Raw genomic sequence first — 25,088 nt, 5'->3', positions numbered from 1 at the left:
TAGATTCTCGAATTACCAGCCGGAGACAAAAGGGAGTCATCGTGAGCGTTAAGTGGTGTCGGAAGGAGACGTGTCATTTGACACTTGAAGTATTGTTGTGTAATGGCGCCCTAAAGCCTTCTCAAATCTTTGTCTATGGTAAACATTTAATTGTTTACTTGACTTTTTGTTAGAAAATGATTTAAAAGTAATTATCAATGATCTAGAATTACTAAAATATATATACTCGGCTCGTGGAACATAAAAGTTCTCAGAATTTTCAGAAAAGGCAGTCGGAATGCTTCAGTACTCAATACTCATATTATAATAATAGATATTTGATACTCCAAAGGTTTTTTTTTTCCATTTAGTGCCTAATACATTAAAGCGTTACTGCTAAAAAAATAAATATAACCAAATTAGAAAGAAGGTATAGAAATATATATAGGAAAGAAGGAATAAGCACCTAACCTATAATACACTACATTTACAGTGGCTTTTCCTGACACAGGTGCTTCTAGATGCTTCTAGCACTTAATAGGGAACCCTCCCTTGTTTAATATTATTTATGTGTTAAATTTTGATGAAATAAATATTTTTTTTTATTATATTTATTTATTTACCTAGAATTTATCTAGTGTTTGTATTAATAATAATGAATTCTGCAATAAGTAAGCGCACACGTAATGCGAAATATTTTTGCTTCAAGCATGCAAAACTAAGATTCAAATAAAAATCAGCTTCTAAAAAAAATTTGGTAAATAAAATTTTTGATACAAATTATAAACGTTTGCAAAACCCGAAGTTACCAAATAGAAGTCCGCTTCAGTAATTTTTCTAATTGAAATATAGTTTGCCGCGCCGGTAAATATGTTCGGGGATGTTAAACCGTAGTTTTCACGAGGAAAGTTCCATGTTTATATTTGAGTTAGGTATCGAAATTAAAATGTTCTCTACCGGTGCGCTTCTACCTGCTTTGCTTTTTGTACGAATGTTTTAAACTCTGGGATATAATAAAAACTAAGGAATCGTAACTCCCATACTATTACCGTTTTAAATTTTGTTCCTTTTGATCTGTCATGTAACGTCAGCCTAGTACCGCTCAAGGTCACCTAAATATTGCAAATGTATTGAAATGTGTACCTAAGGTACACTTTTTTGACAAGTATTGTGATTTGTGGAGCATGTTTTTTGACGGAGTTACTTTTCCTTAGTTTTTATTATTCGTAGTTTAAACTACTATTAATAATTTTAAATGTTTGGCATGTTTCTTTCATTTGAGATCTGTATACGGTCTATGTATGAACAATTTAATAGGAGATAATATTTTCCATTTGTTTTTAACTCTGTCGACCTCTTTAAATGGAATTCATCTGGTATTGATAGAATTTTCTCAATTTTTGTGTCGTATTTGAGTACGAAACCCACTTTATTTCCATTTACATACGTCTGTTTAACGTCCTCTGATTGGCGGGCACGTTTTGATTGAACTTTCATTGATTGGCGAATACCATGATAGATGTGGATATGTTTTGTTCGACCAATGAAAACGATTCCAACTGGGATTATCTCGTACTTCACTTCAAATATGCGGCGATAAATTTAAAATGAATTTTTACCCGACCAGGGCGAACCGCGAAACCAAAGGTAGGGTAAAAATAGGGAATATTAATACGCAAAGGCCGGAGCAGAGGGCGTTTCTAGGACATAGGTACATAGTAAATAAACCGACCAAAATACGACATGTTGCGCACGTCTTATCAGAATATTGACAGAAACGTTGTCAAAGGTCGAACAAAACCTTTTTGTTTGCTGTCTAACTGGTGCTGCCTCTAGCGTGGATCTATTAAAATTTAAAACGTAATATAATATTATAATAAGTATATTCGAATTATCCTATTATTTTTTAAACTAAATTAATACTTTATAGTTTATACTTTAAAATCTACATACCTACATTCTTCTAATTTATCTTCGTCGCGTGTTCGAATAGTTTTGAAGTTAGAACAACCGAAGATCTTGCCTAGACACCACAATGTGTTGTAGTTAAAAAAGTCACATAATAAATGTGATATTGGACTGGAACTCACTTTTGTTTCATAACCAGATTCTAATATAATATTAAAGAAAAATAATAACTATAGGTATACAAAAATTTGATGCCAAAAAGTGGGAAAATAAATTGACTCTAGCAATACCGGGATAATTGGAATAAAACATTTTGATCTTTTTTTTCTTATAGCGGCTGATTCTGTGTATTAAACATACAAAAATAAAAATTTATTCAATGATCAAGGATATTTTTTGAGAATCTGCTGTCAAAAATTGCCATCAGATTCTGGTAGACCTATAACAAAGTACCAGTTGCAAATTACCTTGGCTGTATCGCGTATTACATAAATTCAAAGTGAGTCGATGAGAACATATAATAATGGTTTACAAGTTACGAAATAGTAGATTGTTGTTGGAAGTTAAATTACGAGGTCGCTCGCACATAACACTGTTAGTACTTACGGTGTATCAACACGTGAATCAATATTATGGAAACATTTGAGACTTATCTTTACTGTGTAGTAAATCCTTTCCTAAACACGAATAAAATGACATTTTCTAAAAATGATTCCTAGCTAGATCGATTTATCGCCCCCGAAACCCCCTATATACTAAATTTTATGAAAATCGTTGGAGCCAATTCCGAGATCCCAATTATATATTTATATATATACAAGAATTGCTCGTTTAAAGATATAAGATTTAGGTAGGTGTTGCATGTGAAAAATATATCAACGAGAAAATGAAACAAAAATATCATAAGCTTGATTGATGGTGTGAATAGTTACGAGTGACAACCGACAGCAGACACAGAGATGTTCGGTCACGTAATTTAGGGTACGTATGATTAATGCTTTTATAGTAAATTGAAATTTATTAAACTCAATTATAATAACGGTAAATGCATCGAGTATAGGATCTATGGTTCAATGAATATGATGCTAGTTGAATTTCGTCAAACTTTAAGAGATATCTTGTCTATAGGATAATAGGACATAATATTATAACTGCAATGTTTTCACGTTAGAGGCAGCACTGTGCAACATGTCGGATTTTGGTCGTCGTATTATTTTAACTGTATATATGTGTCAGACGTCAGTAGCGCCTTCTGCTCCGACTTTTGCATAATATTTTATATATACCATTTTCTATGTACCTCATCAAATTTTTTCTTCAATGTCTGTAAAATGTTATTTTAATCATAATTTTATTAAACTATCTAAGCTGCGTGGTTCTCTAACGGCCGTTCCCAATATTTGATCTATCTCTGGTTTTGCCCTACTAGAGATAGGAATAACTCACATTAGACATTAGAGACTAATATTTTATGTCAATTGTGAGCTATTCCTATCTCTAGTAGGGAAACCAGAGATAGATCAAATATTGGGAACGGCCGTAAGAGGTTTATCAATTTACAGGTATAAAGAGATACGTTCTCGTGAAAATCGAAATGAGATGATGAATTGCTATAAAATTCATCATCTGAAATTAATCACGGCAAATTGTTATCCGGAGATTATTTCGGAGGTTCGTTATTCAATACAAAGAAAATATATCGAGTTTCGCGACTTCATTGTCCCTAATTATCTTTTAACTTTTAAGTGCGAATGTTTTAAATTATATAATTAACAAGTTTTCCATTTAAATCGCCATTGTTGGAAATTCGACTTACAATTATTCAAACACCGCCGGTGGGGGTGGGAATGTTTGTTTAGGCTCTGATTGTGCGATTTCCCTCGGTTTTAAGACAATTTGCCCTTTAGCTCGAAGGGATTAAGCGCTATTGTCGTGGAGCAGGATCTCTTTACCCAGCATTTACTTATATTCGTAATACAATCAGAAACCTTAATGAGATTATATTTGATTATATTGTATACGGTTCCCGGTTTAGGTTCCTCGTAGGTATTACTTATTCAAATCGTTCGGCTGTATTTATTCTTCTAATTACTCCAAAATGAATAATTGTAGTCACATGACGACTACCCTTGGATATTCAAATATTCAATCAACTTAATCATTAATTAATATAATTACTTAAGAAAGCATCAAAAAGTTATAATTCATTTATCATTTTATGTAGATTTAAAATACTGTGAATAACAATATAACATTTTAAATCCAGGTTATCGTTATTATGAAATGTTATTGGAGAAATATCGAAGAGGACTTACGTTTCGATATCGTTTGTGGCGATATCTAATTCATTGTCAGCGGCCCGGTCTCCTCATCGGTCAACAATATCTGTAACAATATAGATATTACTTTTTCAACGATTTTCAACATCACACTTCTTTTGACGACTTACTTACACTTGCGTTATAAAAGGATTATGTGCATTTAAAAGGGCTTATTTGTTTTATATTGGCATTTGGTTTATATTTTGAGAGAACAAAGCAAAGAAGATGTGGTAATATAATATTATAAAAATGTATCAACTTTAACTATAATCGCCTTAATTTCCAACAACTGAGAGTCCATTTCTAACAAGAAACCAAACAGGGTTTGAACCTGCCCACTCTAGTTACCGAGCAATTCATTACTCTACTTCATGTATAAGGTATAACATTATTTTGATATTCGGTCAAGCAGGGTCCGCTAACAAAATGTGGGTGAGTGCGTGATCAAAGCCATAACTATGTATTATGAAAATTGATGTTTTCTGTGCGGGTCAGTTCCGATGTTTTGTAACCCCTTAGCGTCGTGATTTAACTACATCGTAATAATAAGCTATTTCCTGAGCTTACACACGAAGTATTTATAGAAAAATACCTGCTCCTTTTACGAAAACGATTAAGTCGTTCGCCTTCGAAAAACGATAAATTGGTTGCATGTTTTTCGAAAATACTATAATTAATTGCTTTCATGTTAAAATTAAAACATACAAATTGATGATGATTCTTAGAAATTATTTAGGGCAGATGCTTATGTAAAGATTTATAGGTGAAAAAATACTTGTTTGGTATCCTGAAAAAACAAGTTTGTTTTGTGTGTAGCTGAAAATTTAAAAATTAAATTATTTTTTCTAGCATTTTTCCGTAACGACACCTGTTCATAAGTATTAAGGAGTAGACCCTAAGCACAGATGTTCTTTTACAGATTTTATCAAACCCTTACTTCTTTAAAAATATTTGGACTTCTTTAAGATCAAAACTACCTAAGAAACTAAAGGGTTATTCTCTCAATATGCATTCCTAAAGGTTTTTATGTGAGGGTTAAAACTGAACGCAGGTAGGAGCCGTGTAACATCGGAATGTACATTTTAAATTGATGAGTCACGTCCTTATACTATTTGTTTCGTCTGCTCTTTCCAAGAAAGAGCTCTGGCTATTACAAGATAAAAATGAATCCATTATCCAAAATTGTTTTATTTATAACTAGATGTTGCCCACAACATCGTTCGCGCAGAAATTGGTTATCGCTAGGGGTTCGTAAATTATTTAGCTACCTCCGTAGCACTGCGATTAAAATACGAAGAGTTAATAGTAATGAATAGTTAGGAAATATTAACAAAAGTGGATATTCCACAGACATAGATCAATATGTCTGTGGTCATGATCTATGTCCGTGGGATACATCAAGTTACAAGTAAAACACCTCTAACCTTTTGATAGTAACCGTAAACTTTGAAAACAGTATTTTGTTCATCTCAGTCCTCGTGTGGCACAATCAAAAGGCACCAGTCGTAGAGCCGTCAATTTGGAAACGCAAATGCCCTGCGAAAGTTAAATCCAATAAGGTAATAAGTCGAGCAATGTCAAACGCGCCATTTTTAATTAACGAAATGTAGCCAAACGTCCAGGCGAAAGGGAGGCCAGTCACCGTCTAATACAAAGTTCATTATCACCCACGCGAGGCCGAAATTGGACGGTCACAATAGTATTCATGGGTTTCGCAAACGAGCCTACAATTCAATCAATCGCCTTTGTCTCGCGTAATTAATGTGTAAACTCATTACGTTCACACGTACTGACAATCAAAAATATTATTTAATCTTTTATATTAAGGGCGCATATCACGATTCAAATTGCATGTTTTGTGTCGCAGATCACTCAATAATCAATACTAGAGATCGCCCAATGGTCGAAATTCGACCTTAGTTTTAACGACATTAGGACTACAGCTAAGTACCTATATTTTGTAAAAAAATATTGACTATCATATTTTTTTCAACTCTTGTCTCTGGGAGTCATCTGATCTCAGACTGGCCGCGTAAGCATTGTCTAACAAAAAAAAACTATAATCCATTTTCAATTTGTCACCTTGTTGTCAACCGTTGTCAACAGCCTTCAACCATAAATAAAAGAGTATAATTCGTAAGACTATACAAGTCTTGTCACTCAAAAATCTGTCATTTTTCCTAGTGTGGGTGTTGTAGTGTGTGTAATGTTTTATTTGTTAAAAAAATGTATGATAAAAGCATAATTTCAAATTAATATTCGCTCGATGCACTCCTTCACCTTATAAACTATAACTGTGCAAAATTTCATTCACCTACGTTTCCCCATTTTTCGTCAAAAGGGATACAAAGTTTTTGGCTCACGTATTAATATAGATAAAGTAAGCTAACAAACCCTCTTAAAGTCATTTTCAAACATTTCTATTTTATTCCATTACTATTACTTTTATTTAATTTATTTCAAACCGATTTTATTTAGGTGACACCTTTTATAGAAATAGTTTCAGTCACTCAAGACTTAACTAAAAAAAACTACAACGAACTTTATATTCTACACAAAAAAAATGTTGTTCAATCAGCGCGTTTACAATTTCTTCCGACCGATTTTAGTAAACAATAATAATATAATGAGTTCATGATCTCAATTTAAAATTACGAAGCATTATGTGCGCACAATATGTTTTGAACAAAGTAAGCGTTTTCCTTTAATTTGATAATTTATTGTTATTGGCTTCGTTTCGTGCTCGTTCCATATTTATTAGTTGCTAACTGTTACTCTCGACTTCGTCTATAAAATTTTGTTCACTTTTTTGAAAAGTATATATATCTAACAAAAAATCTAGTATATTACTAATCAAAGTATGTACTTATTATCTAACAAACCGTTTTAATTTAGGCACCTCGTTCTAAGGCAATTCTTTGAAAGCGGGTGTCAAGTTAATTTTAGCGCGTTATCGTATTAAGAATGGATAATACGCAAAGTATATTGCAAAGGTGCAAAAAATAAAAAGATACCTGCACAAACTTTTTAGCAAGTTCTGTGAAAAAGTATTTTGATGAGTGCCTGTAAAGACTTTCAAATTACATAATGACATAAATTTTCATAAAAGCGGCTAATTATTTTTAGGAAATCGTAAAGTCATGTTCAAGACAAAACAATACGTAATATAAGGTTCCGTACAGAAAAAAGTACGAAGCACTGTACACATAATTACTTGAAACGTAGTAATCGAAAAGATTCTATAAAGGACATTCTGCGGATGCGCGTATCGCACACTGTGTCGGGGCGCAGCGGATTTCCGCTTCCATACAAATTGTATGGAGGCAGATTTTTGCGATGAGCCCCGGCACGCTGAGCCCCAGCACGCTGAGCCCCGGCACGGCGAGTCTCAGTGTGCTCACTCCTTAAAAGTTAAAGTGATTAGTGAAAAAGCATTTGTAGTTCAGAAATTAATTGGCCACATGGTTTCCTGTCGTGCCTTACGGAACTCGAAGGAGTCAGACAGGCAAAAATCTTCAAAGCGTTATTTGAAATAATAATAACTTTTAGAATCTTTAATATCTGTTTTACTTTGCTCTTAAGAGTGAGGCACAAAAAATCTCCGCCGATTCTTGAAGACAGAAATAAAATTTCAAAGTACCGGCGTAGGTACTTAAGACTTTTAGATAACTAAAGTTTAGGGATGACACAATTTTGTTTCTTTCCGAAGTCATTAGCGCCAATTAAAAATTGAAAATTTTCCTTTTGTCTTTTTACGGAATACATCTATTACAAAACCATGAATCTAAAAGCCACTGAAATGTTATTCTTTCAAGGAAAGGTGAGTTAGCTTCAAACGGTGTTTTTCCATACAAAGTGTACCTACCGCGACTTAATGACAACGTATTTAAATTATTAATTTCAGGTAAAACACCATTATTCAGTCAGTTGGCATCCCTATCCACTCCGCCTGAACATATAATTTGCAGATGTCAGTTACACTTCGGCGTTCCCTTGAAGACGGTTCTCAATGAAGTACTACAGACCGGGCCCTACAAAAAGTCAAGTACTACCCGAACCATGGTAATAGCCGCAAAAACTAGTAGAGGAACCGCTGAAAAACGTTGCTTCTGTTTTTTGTCAGACTACCGGCTACCCGCCACCCGGCCTAATTGCCGAGTTCCGGGTACACATGTGCTGATGATGACGACCACGATATGAACTCATCATTACTGGAAACATTTTAATATGTAGTAGCCGATCTATCCATATGTTCTACGTGTTTATCAGCTGTCGGCCTCTTAATTTTAGCTTAAACCGCTAAATTTGAAGTACATAGTTGGAGAAAGTACATAGGACAGCTATTAACTTATTATTTACTTCAAAGTGTGAATGTAGAGTTCCCCGCGCAACAAACGAATTTCGACGACGACAACAAAGTTGCGCGCAACATCTAGTATTGCATAAATAGATAGATATCGAATATATAGATTTTTTTCTTTTTTTTTTTTTTAATGTAATAAGGGGGCAAACGAGCAAACGGGTCACCTGATGGAAAGCAACTTCCGTCGCCCATGGACACTTGCAGCATCAGAAGAGCTGCAGGTGCGTTGCCGGCATTTTAAGAGGGAATAAGGGTAATAGGGGAGGGTAGGGATAAAAAGGGAAGGGAATAGGGGAGGGTAGGGAAGGGAATAGGGTAGGGGATTGGGCCTCCGGTAAACTAACTCACTCGGCGAAACACAGCGTAAGCGCTGTTTCACGCCGGTTTTCTGTGAGAACGTGGTATTTCTCCGGTCGAGCCGGCCCATTCGTGCCGAAGCATGGCTCTCCCACGTTAATGATCGAATAGAAACATTGCCGTGGTACTGTTGACAGTCGTTGATGTTTGTCGAAAGCGCCGCGTGTCTTCCACCCGAAATTGTGAATTTTCAACGTACCAACTGAATTACCTTTTTAATTTTCCACGTGGATGAGTCTGTTGCCAGCTGGTTCGCCGTGACGTCTGTTTAATTTAAAAAAAGAGGGTGGAAACACAACGTAGGAAGGCGTACTCGGGGGACGCGATAGGTCGCAAGTTTCATTCCGATGACCTAGGACACGTTAGCACGCTCCACATTCCTATTCATGAGCCCTAAAATAGATGGCGCAGGTAATATGTTAATGTGCTTTTAATTAGTAGACGTATACGAGTGTACGCAACAGTCACGTAAGCTATTCCGGCACGACTGTAAAACTTACTGCCCCATTTCGATACGGAGATTAACTCCCCGAGGTAAGGCTGGGACAAACGCTACGTTGAATTTGTCGACTCAGTTGTGAAAACTTAGTATTACATATTATTCAAGAAGCTATATTGAAACGTTTATTCAGTAAGGACGAGATAAGAACTACATTTGAATACGAATCCCAGTCGAGATGACTTTATTAAAGTCACGTCAGCGCCAGCACCACGGAGTAGGCGGATGCAAATATTGACGGTTGACAAGGGTAACGGGTACAGAATACGAATCTATTCGCTTACACCTGATATCGCCGGGACACCTTTACGCGACTGACTTAATTAAGGTCACTTTAATTCATAAAGTTAATATACCTAGCACAATAGTGCAACAATCTAGAGCTGTCAAACGAAACCAAAATTGGTTTTCATCTGTGTGAAAAATGTGTGTACGTATACATAGAATTATAACCTTTAGAAAAGGCATTCCATACAATGGTCAGCGCGAAAATGTGTCACCCTCGAAATGAGTGAGCTCACTCATCTGAGAGCAGTGTGCCATAGGACGCGGTGACAGTCGGACGTGTTTAATGCATTGATTACGTAAAATATGCATTGAAAGCGTAAAATGAGTGAGAAGAGAAAGTAGTATATGCTATTACTGTAAGACAAAAAGGACGACAATATTTTCTCGATACACATTTTGCATACAAAAACATTGCTACAGTTTTGATGGCGTATGCCATATCCAAGTATTGACATCGTTGTACGTATACACTTACACAAGCATGATTGAACATGATTTCTAAGATATTAAATTGTCAACGTGCGGCACGTGCGGACTGGACGTCAAAAAAAGAGTGCTGCTGTCATGTATCACACGTCACTTTTTACCACGCAGTGTTACTGATAGTGACATCTCTCTTGCTCAGGCCTTTGTTTCTCTATTCTAGGTATATTAACTTTATGCTTTAATTCGAGTGCGTGACGTTCCCGACGACCGCGGAGAACCCGTGATTCTCATCGGCGTTGCCCAACGCCGCGTCCACGTGACGGCAATTAGCCGCTTTCGCAGCGGAAATTTGAAGGGACATCAAAAGAACGAATCACATCAGCCCCGGAGGAAACCCCCCTCGAGGACATTCAGGGTCAATTTAATCGAGTGCCTCGATCGGATATTTCGCTCTTTCACGTCTTTTGTGTACGTGTAATTAAATTTTATAAATGGGTTACCGAAAATGAAAATTGAAATAATAAAAAGCGAATGTAATTTTATGTAGCACGGGAAAATTCGTAAAACATAATTCTAGCGAAATCGTAGAGGTAAGCGAATAAAAGCGGAGGACGCTTAATTACTTTAACCCAAAAGTAGGGTAACCATGATTACGACATAATGAGAATTTGCACAAGTTTATTTACCACGATAGCGCTGGTCTCTGTGGAAACAACGGACTCTACAATAATTATTGATGTGATATTCAACTGTATTACTGTGCAGTGTGCATGTTTTGTTCATAATTTTGCTTCAAATAAAGATTATATTATTGTTAGGTAGGGTAATAACTAATACAGTACTATATTATGAGTATAAGTATATCGCCATGCATTAGATATCAAGGTTTGAGACCAGCTTGCGGAAGGAATTTTTCTAAACGACTCGACGACCTTCAAGAAAGGATCGTAATTTTTTAAAATGTGGCTTAACATCAGCTGTGACTTGTGAACATCTTGTTTTGGTCGCAGCACATTCCGCATAACATACAGAGTTTTTTGAGGTCAACGTGAATAGCCTCTAAGGACTTTGCGCCAGTCTCATCTTTTCAGAGGGATTGTTAAACACAATTTAACGAAAAAAATGATACTATAATGTTAGGTGACACTAAGTAAAACATTGTTTTTCCAACGCTTTCTATGGTAACCCTACTCAGTACGCAGAACATGAAATTCAAATAAATACTGTATTAGCCTACAGCGTGCAGCGGTCTAATTAACATTGTAAAGGCGCCGTAACTCGCGGGATGAGGAGCAAATATCCAGTGAACAAGTCGATATTTATTACGATACAAATGCCGGGAGCCATTTTTCGTATACATTACCAATAACAAGATGGCGCCTGCAACTTTGTTGCGCCAAAATTGATTTCGAATCGTACATTTTTTCGGGCTAAAAAGTATCCTACGTCCTTTCCTGGGACTCAAAGTATCTCCATAATTAATTCAGCAAAATCTGTTAAGCGGTTTGGGCGTGAAGAGCTAACATGTAGACAAAAATACTTTCACGTTTATAATATTATTTGTATGGATTTTTCAGCTGAAAAGACGTGTAGTTTTTATTTTTAAGTCTGTAATAAGCTTTTGTTTTATACAGTTATTGCTATTGAAATTATCTTGTAAGTGGGTGGATGAATAGAAGTTTTATCTGTTAGATAAAGTAAATCGATTAAGGCGCTTCACCCACGTCAAACTTTTTGTATGTCAGTTAAACGGGTCCGTAGTTCCTACGAGTTGTTACTAAAATACTAGTAGTATTTTTGAAGGGAACGCTGCACGCCCGAACATTTTGTAGTGATAAAATATATTTTAACAGGCTATCGCTTGCTTTTTTCTCGTGGCTTGCTCTATATCTGCGCTCATTTATATTCAAAATCAAATCTTTTCCGACTACAATATTACAATATGTATGTACTTGTATAGAAAACATAATATTATAACATAATATTATTATCTGATATGCAACATTCGTCCAGCTGTGCGTTATCTTGCAAGTGTTATTACGTGTCGGTGACGCGGGAAGACCATGTGTGGCCACACTAGCGCCTATCTGTTCGAGATACAGCCGTAGCCCATATTAGATAACATTAATTGGACTAGACAACTTCATCTTTATCTTCACTAAAATATACCTTTGATAAGGTAAATCAAACCACCCAAAGATGGCAGCTCTATCCTAATGTAGGCACCTTACATTTTTGGTTGAGAATAGTTGGAGTGTCAATAAAGACTTTTTGTAGGTAGTATGAACTCTAAGTACCGATGTTTGATAATAATTAGGTGTTTACCTCATATTGTAGGTTTTAGGTGTTATAAGATACAATACGCCATTGATTCATTCTCTGAATTCATCTCCCACCCGAAAACCTATAATAGGACCATAGCCATTTCTAGTGCACCTAGATTTTCTAGCATCCGCCCTTACTGGTTATATTATTACGTAATTACTTAGCCCCGGCACATGCCAATTATGTAACCATGTCAACCTGTTCCCGGTTGTATAATTGGCTGCGCAGATGCAAATTTGTGCCATATTTCCGCTGCAAATAGGCGATAATCGAATACCAGTATTATAGCATTAAACGTCTTTGTTTTACACTGCGTCGGTGTTACATAACAGTGGTAGATTCAGTCGTCAGCCCTATCGATGGATAAGCAATTAACGGACTAGGGACCGTATTGCGGGGTGATAAGGTTTACTTTGTGTTTAATTGGCGGTGTCAAAGCGAAACTTTTCACTTAAACTAATGAGACAACCCCGAGTCTTCGTCCGGGTGATTATATTCATAGACCGATCGAGTCGGAGTAAAAGGCAGTCGAGGAAGTGAACTTGACTACTTTGAGCTTTACTTAACAAAACTCGATCTTCACAAAGATGGGCCGGGGCGGAGGAGATAAAAGGAATACATAGAGTAATCGATTAGCAGAGAAATCTCGGATATAGAGATTATTGTCCAGTCCATCACCAGCGAGTTCTACATACCCGGGGAAGTTGTCCCCAAACCCTCCGGCATGCGCAACGGCTTTCCTCGTCTCAAAAAAAAAAAGAAAATTTTTAATACATTTGCAATATTTAGGTGGCCTTGGGTGGTATCAGGCTGACGTTACATGACAGTTCGAAAGGAACCAAAGCGGTAATAGTACCTATCAGTTGGGAGTTACGTTTCCTTAGTTTTTATTATTTGTAGCTCTATATGAGGATTTATTTTCAAATTTTTCGTAGCCTTTAAATACTTTTTTTTAAGCATAACATAATATATAGTTATTATAACAATCCTAACACATGAAAATCAAACAAACAAATTCTACAAACAAACGCAGAATAACGAAGAGCGCATATTCTCTGTCACACCTACTCTGTCTTATCTAGCTTTAGGCCTTTAAAAGGGTATTGAAGTTTTTCAAAGGGAAATCCGACCGAATGTTATTTAATAAAATGAAAATACCCTTCAGTTTTAAGGCACCTCTCCACGTTAGCTCATTATAGACCAACACTAGAGATACGAACGTGTAGAATGTTATAGAGACATAAAAAAGTTTATTTTTTTTACAATGTAATAATATTTGTTTCTAGATGTTCCGGTGAACTTCGTATCACTTCCCCTCTAATATTAAGGCGTATATATAGGTGTTCTCAAATTTGAGCGAGACTAACAAACTATTATTTCTTAAATATTATATAGATTATATTAGATATAATATTTAGATATCCCAGACGACGTCCAAAATCTTTCAATTAATAAATTCAAAAAAGTTGTTAAAGATCGTTTGTGTGCTAAGGCTTATTATAAGGTAACTGTTTTTCTCAATGATAGTACACCTTGGGAAAAATAAGCTGACTGACCATAGGTCGCTTCTATATAAATGTACCATATTTTTACTTACTTTACTTACATACTTAGCGTAAATTAGTTAAAACTATCATTGTTATTTTCCACCTTTTTGGTAAAAGGTGACCCCGTGCGAGTTTCTTACGCTGGTTCTTCTCGGCTCAGTTAACCTATTTGGAAATAAATATTTTTGATTTTGATTTAGATAGATGTACACAAGGCTAAAATCAAGTAAATTATAATAACGTAAGACAGTATTTGATAAAGAAATAGGTACCCTTCTTGGTATCTGTACTAATTGCTTCCATTAATACTAACGTAAGCAAAATTCGCCAAAGGATTTTTTTTTAATGATTTAAAGGGGGCAAACGAGCAAACGGGTCACCTGATGGAAAGCAACTTCCGTCGCCCATGGACGGGGCATCAGAAGAGCTGCACACTTGTGCAGCTCTTCTCAACGCACTTGCGTTGCCGGCCTTTTAAGAGGGAACAGGGTCATAGGGGAGGGTAAGGAAGGAAAGGGAAGGGAATAGGGGAGAGTAGAGAAGGGAAGGGAAGGGAATAGGGGAGAGGGTAGAGAAGGGAATAGGGTAGAGGATTTGGCCTCCGGTAAACTCACTAGCTCTACGAAACACAGCACAAGCGCTGTTTCATGTCGGTTTTCTGTGAGAACGTGGTATTTCTCCGGTCGAGCCGGCCCATTCGTGCCGAAGCATGGCCACGTATATGAAAGAAGAAAATCCGATCCGAGTAATGAACCATTAAATATGAAAAGACGTTTCAGCTTATCAATACGAGGCATTAAGCCGGTACGGAATAAGCTACTTTCATTGTACGTACCTAATAATTGAAGACATGAGTGGATGAAGTAGGTAACTAACATTTTACATCAATATAATATGAGCAAATACTCATTTTTTAACCCCCGACAAAAAGGAGGGGTGTTACAAGTTTAACGTGTCTGTCTTTCCCTTATAATTTTAACAAACTTTGTAACTTGCCTACCTCATCATCTAGCTAATATATTAAAATATTATATATGTCGCAGCCGATTGGTTAAAATAGCCGTCGAATCAAACAGCAGGCCCTTTGAATGAACAACGCCATTCAATTTACACGGCAACGTTCAACATTACAGCTAGACGACGTTTAGCCATCTGATTAAATGGCAAATTAACTAAAGTGACCATTATTTTAGTATGTGATTTGACAGAATTGGAAAACTTTTTGTAAAAAAAATTCTTGGAAGATTATTCTATTGCCATAAGTACCTAGGTGATGCATTTCATTAACCCGTAATTTCTTCTCGAATATTTGTTTAAATTTTGATTCACTCGTATGTGTCCCCATAATTTTCGTCTCTTTAATTAACACGTCTTGTGAGTTGTAACGTATATTTACTAATATTATCTTTCCGAAAAATATTTTAAAACAACACCGGCTAGTTGACGCCATATTGTAAACAAAACGCACCTAGCGCCGCAGTGGTGAGCTCTGAACTAATTAAATTAGACGGCGGCTTTTGAATCAGCTGTAGTGTTGAACGTTTGGAGCGACTCGAATATTCAATTAAAAAACTAGACGTGTTATTGAATGGCGTTGTTCAGTCAAAGGCTGTTTGATGGAACGGCTATTTTAAGCAGTTGGCTGCGACATATACCTAGAATCCACATGTTTTTTATTTCAAATCAGTTTCCCGGTCCTAAAGCCTCCATTTATGCAAAAAAGGTCAGTTTTCAAATTGTTAGTTACTCACTTCATCCATTCATGGCTTCAGTTATAATGAAGAGATTAGTAATATGAGTGTAATTAAAATCTACATAATATGAACGGATTACATACGGCGCTCATTGACGCGGACGTGGTTTAATAATGCGAGTCGGTCGGTCGGTCGTGGGTTTGTTTCCATTTATGAAAATGTACTTTCATGCGCCTCATAAGAAAAATATATCTAAGATGTATGTAATGTATAATATTTAAATAGACATGTCATGTTAAGGAAAAATAGCGGTATAGCATTTTTCAAGTAGCTAAACGCATTGCCTTATCCAAAGTATTTGAAATCTTTGAGCACCACACCTTCAGATCGAACTGTAATGCTGCAGTTTCATTATATAAATATCGCCATTTTTAGGGTTCCGTACCAAAAACGGGACCCTATTACTGAAACTTCGATGCGTGTCCGTCTGTCTCCAGGCTGTAACTCAAGAACAGTAATAGCTAGAGAGTTGAAATTTTTACAGATTATGTATTTCTGTTGCCGCTATAACAACAAATACTGAAAACAAAATAAATAAAATATTTATGGGGGGCTGCCATACAACAAACGTGATTTTTCAAACATTTTTTGCTCTGTATCAATGATGACAACAGGTAGGCACTTGAAATGTACGCAAAATACTCAGCTGTATTTATACTTTAATAATTAATAATAAAATTAAAAAATATATATATTACGGGGGTACTCCCATACAAAAACACATTTTTTTCTATTTTTGCTCTATAATGGTACGGAACCCTTCGCGCGCGAGTCCAACTCACACTTGGCCGATAATTTATTTCTTTTTTAAGCCAATAAAATAAGCCAATTAAATTCATTTAAATATTTTTTTAACCCCTCAACCCTCATAAGGACACCGGCGACCGCGATAACAATATAAATATATTGTGTCTCGATTTTCCACGATCGAGGGATATACAAAAACTGTTATCATCGTCACATATCTTATTTTTGATCTACATTAAGCAGCCTCTACACGTTGGCCGTGTTTGCCGAACAGAAGAGGACGGCGCTATACTAAAAAAAGAGATTGAATTATTTGCGTCTTTCTTTCTGGTATAGCGCCGTCCCCTTCTGTTGGGCAAACACGGCCAACGTGTAGAGGCTGTTTTAAAGTTTATATTGAGGGACAATATACGCTTGTCACTTCCTACAGACTTACAAAGTTATGGGGGTTCGAAGTGATACGGGTGGTTCTATTCATTAGCCCTATCAGCAATTAAAATGGACCCTTATAACAGGAATAAAGACGTAAAAACTAACAGATGTTTCTATGACTTAGCATATTTAATCTGAAAAGCTAAAAGAAAAATAATCACTATGATGGAGTAACAGTCGATACTAACTAGATGACGCCCGTAACACCGTTGGGCCAGTATTTACATTTTGCTAGGACAAAAAGTAACCAATGTCCTTTCCCGGGACTCAAAGTATCTCTATTACAATTTTTTTGCAAAATCGGTTCAGCAGTTTTGCAGTGAAGAGCTTATGACAGACATACACTTTTGCATTAATAATATCTTATATCTTTAAACGAGCAATTACATATAATTATATAATATATCGTTAAAATATTTGGAATCTCGCAATCGGCTCCAACGATTTTCATGAAATTTAGTATACAGGGTGTAACAAAAATAAGTGATAATACTTTAGGGTGTGTACGTGTTCCTTGTAGAGAGCTCACTGTAAAAGTTGCAGCTTTGAAAGACGAAAAATTTTTTTCACTTTTGTATGGGCAAGGGCCCGAGCGTCACGAGTTTCCCCATACAAAAGTGAAAAAAAAAATTGGTCTTTCAGCGCTGCTACTTTCACCGTGAACTCTCTACAAGGAACACGTACACACCCTAAAGTATTATCACTTATTTTTGTTACACCCTGTATAGGGGGTTTCGGCGACGATAAATCGATCTAGCTAGGAATAATTTTTAGAAAATGTCATTTTATTCGTGTTTTATCAAATACCGAGCATAGCTCGGTCAAATAACTAGTTAGTATGTATACGAGTAGATAAATAGACATCAAAAAATAGTTAGCAACTATGTTTCATTCTAATCCATATTATCAAAGTAGTTTCTTAGCTTAGTATTTCGACTTTAGAGCTTCCGACATATCCTAGCTTTAAGTATCTTTAAGTATTATATTGTCTCTTTCAGTTAGCGGAGCAAAGCAAGCAATGCTCTACAGTCAACAACAAAAACAAACTCTATAAATAAACAGTGGGTGTTCACTGTTCGTGTCTATTACTGAGCTATTTTTATTGAAAAACCGATCAAAATGAATACAAAATTACAAAGCAATCATACAGTCTGTCCCTCGCCAGGACTGTTCACATCTCCACGTCACGACGTCGTCAACGTGGAACGGTGCAGTAATGTGGCACGGTACGTTGACGTGACGTGAAAATGTACGTCAAACGTAACGTGAAAATGCACGTCACGGTGTAGCAACATTGTACGTCACCATGCCTTGTAAAACTGCTACATTCTTCACTACTGATCTAGATTTGGACCGCACAATACGTATTCTGCTTCTGCTATTGTTAAGATTAGACGGAGAGAGGGATTTAATAAAAAAAAGACGTAAAATGTTGCTAGACCGTGACGAGCATTTGTACGTTACGTTGACGTACATTTTCACGTCACGTCAACGAACGTCACGTTGACGACGTCGTGACGTGGAGATATGGACAGGCCGTTACTGTAATTAAAATCAAATTTACGTCGAACCTACAATCAGACAGGTGTCATATCATTAGTATTTTGTTCGTATTTTGTTGTCATCAGCGGACACCGGACTGTCTTGGCCACGGAGCTCATACAAAGAGGAGCTGGCCTAAGCAACTGTGCACTGTGATTTTCAACTAGGTCCTGACGTCATCATTGTGGGCGGGGCTTAAATCAGTACACTTTCAGCGTTTGTCAGGTGCACACGTAACGAGACTCCCAATAAATTGGTGTTTTCTGCGTATTTAACAAGGAAAGGATGGAGTATTGTGTTTTACAATGTCGAAAACACTCAGACAGGCGTTCTGATAATATAAATACCAACACATTTCATTTGTAAATAATTTTAAATGTAATTTAAATATAAAAGTTCTAGAACATTTCAGCTTTCAGCGTTAATTATACTACTTGACACTAGGTGGCCAAACCTTTGAAAGATAATACAGACGTAAATGCGTATAATTTTGCATACGTTTATTACAATAATCATACTTGAATACTGAAAACTGTTATACACTTAGTCTTAAACACATTTAATAGCTAAAACCGTGATTATATATTATGATATTACTTATAAACCGCCATCTGTCGTCACCTATGATAACTATTTGAAACGTAAAAAATATCCAGGGCCGTAGTACGTCCCATAATATTCAAGACAAAATGACATCTAGTGTAAAATAGTTGAACTACGTAGTAGCATCAACATCGACCTAAGCTAGTAGTTTTGCTTTTAGCCGATAGATGAAATATTAAGAAGTGGGCGGAGCTTGACACCCCCTCACCCCGCAAATTGTCACGCGTCGTTTCATAAGGAAACTTGATTACAACACCTCCTCTTAGTATTAGCTCCGTGGTCTTGACTAATGAATGTGTCTGTATTTGTCTCATAGAGTAAGAGCCTGCGATAGCTAGACCTTCCTCAGTTTCGTAAAGCTGAAAGTTTACCTGTTTGGCCATTACAGAGGTATGGAGTTTCGGTCGAGGTTACTTTAGGAGGTATTCAGTTCTGAAGTTCTACCTAACCGTCCAGAAAGAGTAAAGCTCAATTTCATAGCTTATATTCTTCGCGGTAAGTGGAGGAATCTCGTCTTCCAGTGCCGGACATTTTTACACCTTTTTTTAGGGTTTCATACCCAAAGGGTAAACACGGGACTCTATTACTGAGACTTAGATGTCTGTCCGTCTGTCTGTCTGTCTCTAGGCTGTATCTCAAAAACCACTATAGCTAGACTTCTGAAATTTTCACAGATTGTGTATTTCTGTTGCCACTTGCCGCTATAACAAAATACATACTAAAAATAAAATAAAATAATATTTAAGGGGGCTCCCATACAACAAACATATATTTTTTGCCTTTTTTGCTCGTAGTCAATAAAGGCACCAGGTAGGCACTTGAAATTTTCACAAAATTCTTAATTTTATTTGTACTTTAATTATTAATAATAATAAAAAAATGAAATATTAAAGAGGGGCTCACATACAAAAAACACAATTTTTGCCTACTTTCGCTTTATAGCGGTACGGTACCCTTCGTGCACGAGTCCGACTCGCACTTGGCCGATTATTTTTACCTCATAACGCCCAAACCACTGAACCGATTTTGCTGATTTTTGGTTTGTAGATACTTTGAGACTTAAGGACGTAGAATTATCTCGGAATAAATTCAACCGTACATTATGTACTTACGGTTCTCGGAAAATGTACGGTTCCCGCGATGAAGGATATTAGCGCGACGCAGTTGTGGGCGTTATTTAGTTCATTACATGGGTGAAGTTAGTTCTAGTATTAGGTATTAGACTAATGCCTATATACCGCGGTTCCGGTTGACGTGGAGGCTGTTTCGTATGCGCATACATCACGCCGCTTCCGCGCCGCCTGTCCACTTCCGACACGTGTCACACCAGTGTGATCGCTGATGTATAGTCAGGTATAGTCATTTGTAACAATACCACATATTGATCAAGATGTAGTAATTCTAAAGTAAGGATAAGCTATATCCAACATTTGACAGAAAATCTTCAGAAATTCAGGCAGCTGTGACACAGTTATTACTAGTACGGCTGCCAATGTTCCTATAAGGTGTACCTAATGGAATGTTTTGTTTTTATGTAATATGCTAAATTGTAGTTAAATGGATTGTAAAGGTGATAATATAATATATAAATTAAAAAAAAACGCAGGTGAGAATTTATCCCCATCTTTGTATATTTTTAATTAAAACAATAATTGACAAAATATCAAGCCAAAGCTACTACTTTATATCAACAAAGGGCATTTAGTTAGGGACTCGTCTAATAACTAGAAGTTCAGAATAAGCCTAAAATCGAAATTATCCGTTTTGGCGTAAAGGTATTTGTATTGCCAGTACTCAGTAGTCTCAAGTTCTCAACTATCGAGTGCCTGTCGATATCAACTGACACTAGATAATATAAGCAATAAGAGCTACCAGTACGAGTAAGTACTAGTTAAAGAAACATGAATTGTTATTATCCAAACCCACAACATGCAGAGAGCTGCACTAAATATCATTGCTTTAAAATTGCTATCGTTAAAATTATTATTTATTCCCAAATTATATTTCCGGGAACAAAAATTACACAGGTCAACAATAAATTTGGTGCCTGAAAACCAAAAGCTGTTTCTGTAAGAACTTTGTGCCCCGATCACATGTTTCTAAGAAATTTTCTTTCTATCAGCCCAGGTTTTTAAGATATTTCATTCCAAAGTTTCAAGAATCTAGAATTTTAGTATATTTCAGAATCGCTTTACAACTATTGAAATAATTTATTTTCATGAATTTTGATAAAATATGTTTAGTAAATATACACAATATCTATTATTTAGATCTCAATTTAAATTGCATATTATATTTTTTTATTAAAAGAGAGTTGTAAACTAAACTTTCTTTTTTCATACAAAAATTGTTACTCCACGTAGTATGAGCTAGGTAAAGCATTTTGAAAACCGTCATAATATTGGGGAAATTAGTCATAACTCATTGAAACAAGTTACATTCTCAATAAGAAGTGTCTCCCTCTGGCATACATATTACAAAACTAATAAAAATGAATACTTTCAACAGCAATGTGATTCTGAAATGGGCTAAAATGCGAGATTTTTGAAACTTTGGAATGAAATATCTTAAAAATTTGAGCTGATAGAAAGAAAGCTTCATAGAAACATATATCGTGCACACAAAACTCTTATAGGAACTGCTATTAGTTTGCACAGGATACAAATTTTTTTCGATTTTGTTGACCTGTGTTATTTATTACCCTTTTATTATATTTCACGTAAGTAACATAACGAAAGTTGTAAGAACGTATTGTAATCTGATAGCGAAAGATCGTAAACCTTAACTGATTTATTTAATATACAACAGGCGCGTGGTCATAAAAGAATTTAATTAAAACCAACTTGCGGCGAGTGAATTCTAAACTTGCTTTAATATTTATTAGTCGAATTTATTACAAACGCTTTTAACGGGCGTTACAAGGGTGTAAAATATGTAAAACATAATACATTTAGTGTTACTCACACTATAAATGCATCACACCTTTCCCACACAGTTCGGGGATAGGCTTCATTCATTATTCAATATTCATATTATTATGCCTTCGTTTTAAATTAAAAATAAAAACTGTACAGATAAAAGTATAAATTAGAGATGTGCCGACTAGTCGGTGAAGCCGACTATCCGGTCACTTTTGTAGTCGGCGACTAGTCGTCGAGTAGCCGGCAAAAAGCGCCGACTAATCGGCTTTTTACTTTTTTGCTACTATTGAAATTACAATTTACACTTTTATTATTTATAATGTGTTCAAAATATCACAGTCAATCAGTGTTACACATTATTAAATTAAATGAAGTGTTTCTGAAATTACTTGCTAGTAAAGAAATTATTTTTGGAAATATAATTTTAACAACACATTAAGTACGGTATGTATTATTAAATTCATTCAAGAGATTTCATGTAGGTACTTACATGAAATATTTAATGAAAAACATCAACAGCTGTATCACAGAAACAAAATAAAGTAACGTACACGAAGTAAACATACTTAACTCAATTCGAAACGTTTTAAAACGTGGGAGAGCCATGCTTCGGCACGAATGGGCCGGCTCGACCGGAGAAATACCACGTTCTCACAGAAAACCGGCGTGAAACAGCGCTTGCGCTGTGTTTCGCCGAGTGAGTGAGTTTACCGGAGGCCCAACCCCCTACCCTATTCCCTTCCCTACCCTCGCCTATTCCCTTCCCTTCTCTACTCTCCCCTATTCCCTTCCCTTTCCTTCCTTACCCTTCCCTATTCCCTTCCCTTCTCAACCCTCCCCTATTCCCTTCCCTTTCCTTCCTTACCCTCTCCTATTACCCTGTTCCCTCTTAAAAGGCCGGCAACGCACTTGCAGCTCTTCTGATGCTGCGAGTGTCCATGGGCGACGGAAGTTGCTTTCCATCAGGTGATCCGTTTGCTCGTCGAAACAGCAATAAAAAAGCGTTACAGAAACTTCCGAAACCATGATCGGCTTGGCCGACTAGTGAGCCGATTAGTCGGCTAGTCGGCCAAAGTCATGATCGGCACATCTCTAGTATAAATAAAGTAAGTCTTAAGACTACAGCTCGGGCGAGAAGGGCAAATATTCATTTTTCAAAGTTTCCGGACAAACAAGACTGAAGACGGTAGAATTTTTTTCATTAAATTTTGACTTAAACCATCTGTCGCCTCTGTCACGGATTAGACAAATATTTGAGATGTCCCAGGCTCCCAGGCGTTCTTACGTTAATTTATTATGGCGGTTCTTTGATGTATTCATTTTGTTTCAAAAAGTAAGCCAAATTACTTTGGATCCGAGATAAGGTACAGAATTAATTTACAAGGAGCTAAATATATAATAAACTGATATTTTGATTCCGAGAATTTGTAATACAGGATCAGCTTATTCAGTTATTACATTATTAACGAGCTTTTGCCCGCGGCTTCGCTCGCTTTAAGAAGTATTATTATGTACAAACTTTCATCCCCTATTTGAACCCCTAGGGGTTGGAATTTATCAAAATCCTTTCTTAGCGGATGCCTACGTCATAACATCTACCTGCATGCCAAATTTCAGCCCGATCCCGTCCCGCCCGTCCAGTGGTTTGGGCTGTGCGTTGATAGATCACTATGTCAATCAGACAGTCACCTTTGAGTTTTATATATTATATAGATAATTATTAAGGATTTTAAAACTTAGGATAGGCTACGACGGCAGTTTACGATGACAGAAAAATCTTCATAACTACGCCAATTTCAAGCCTCAAAATGGTATCAGATAGGGTAACAAGTTTTTCGTCTCGAGGCTAGTACTTTTGCTTACGGATTAAAAAATAGTTGAAAAGAATGTTGGTATAATAATTAATATATATTAAATAATTTTATAAAACCCGTCTCTTAATCCGGTCTTTAGGCAAACGGCGATATTATTTAGTGTGAAAAACCGTAATCCACGTAAGCCCGGGGCTGTACAACTTTGGCACTTCAACTCTTACACGGCCTAATTAATACTAAAAGTTCACGGACAATACAATTAATACCGACGACCTAGATTTTTCTCCAATTTGAGTTTTATTCAAATTATGGGGACTTTGCAGGTTTGTATTTCGAGCACCTAATCTGCAAGTAAGCATGTTATCTGCATATTTTTAATCCCCGAAAAAAAGAGGGGTGTTATAAGTTCTCTGTCTGTCTGTCTGTCTGTGTGTGTATCTGTCCGTGGCATCGTAGCATCCAAACGGATGGACCGATTTTGCTCTAGTTCTTTTGTTTGAAAGTTGACATGATCGAGAGTGTTCTTAGCTATAATTCATTATCATCAGCCTGCTCAGTGCTGGACAATCAGGGTTTATCAGGTTCATGAAAGGCCGTTAGCAACTTGTATTCGTTTCATAGGTTTTATATTTTATTCTAGTTCGTGACATTTGTGAATATACAATATACGTATACACATATTAATGGCAAGTTGACTTGGTGCTGCAGCATCACCTGGTAATCAATAGGATATCAAACTCCTCGCCAACTTACAGCAGAAGTTTCGTGTTTGGGCTCATTTTAATTGCGATAACCAGTAATAAGTAGATAGACGGTAAATATTTACATGCTGCTGCTGCAGCATCACCTGGATTCCATGGGAACCGAGCTTCGTATGAACCCAAAGTGGAGGTTTCATGTTTGGACTCATATTAACGGCCTCATCGAAAAGGACATTGATGGTTTTTAATCATGAGAATATGATTATGTTGATAGGAATTATTCTGCACTATAAACCAACACAAGTTTAAAAAGTATGAATGGACTAAAATATTACTTTGCACAAGTTAGGAATTATTTGAACTTAAAGGCAGTACTTAAATATTATTTCATTACTTTTTAAAGTTGTTTGGCGGGGTTTTTTTTTAAATTTCTTAATTTAATTTTATTATGCACGAACATTGTCATTAAAGTTTAACTTTTAACTTTACAATATCTCTGTAATTAATATTACACACGTTAATCATAAATATATGTTTTTCACTTTTTACACGCGCATCCAA

The 25,088-nt window shown here is 36.1% G+C and overlaps 1 protein-coding gene across 7 annotated transcripts in view; it reads right to left on the bottom strand.

Moving 5' to 3' along the window:
- The window catches only part of LOC121726360 (brain tumor protein), a 158,459-nt gene that overhangs the window by 77,797 nt on the left and 55,574 nt on the right, over positions 1-25,088 (bottom strand). For 6 of the 7 annotated variants that reach the window (XM_042113692.1, XM_042113689.1, XM_042113696.1 and 3 more), the window contains one exon: positions 4,203-4,272. The exons of the other annotated variant lie outside the window; for it this stretch is intronic. The gene's annotated coding sequence lies outside the window, so the exon portion shown is untranslated. The remainder of the gene's footprint in view (positions 1-4,202; positions 4,273-25,088) is intronic. 7 annotated transcript variants of the gene reach the window in all.

This window comes from Aricia agestis, chromosome 4 (genome assembly GCF_905147365.1).
Source record: "Aricia agestis chromosome 4, ilAriAges1.1, whole genome shotgun sequence".
NCBI lineage: Eukaryota > Metazoa > Arthropoda > Insecta > Lepidoptera > Lycaenidae > Aricia > Aricia agestis.
The sequence above is the reverse complement of the archived record's forward strand: the minus strand, read 5'-3'. Positions and strand labels throughout refer to the sequence as shown.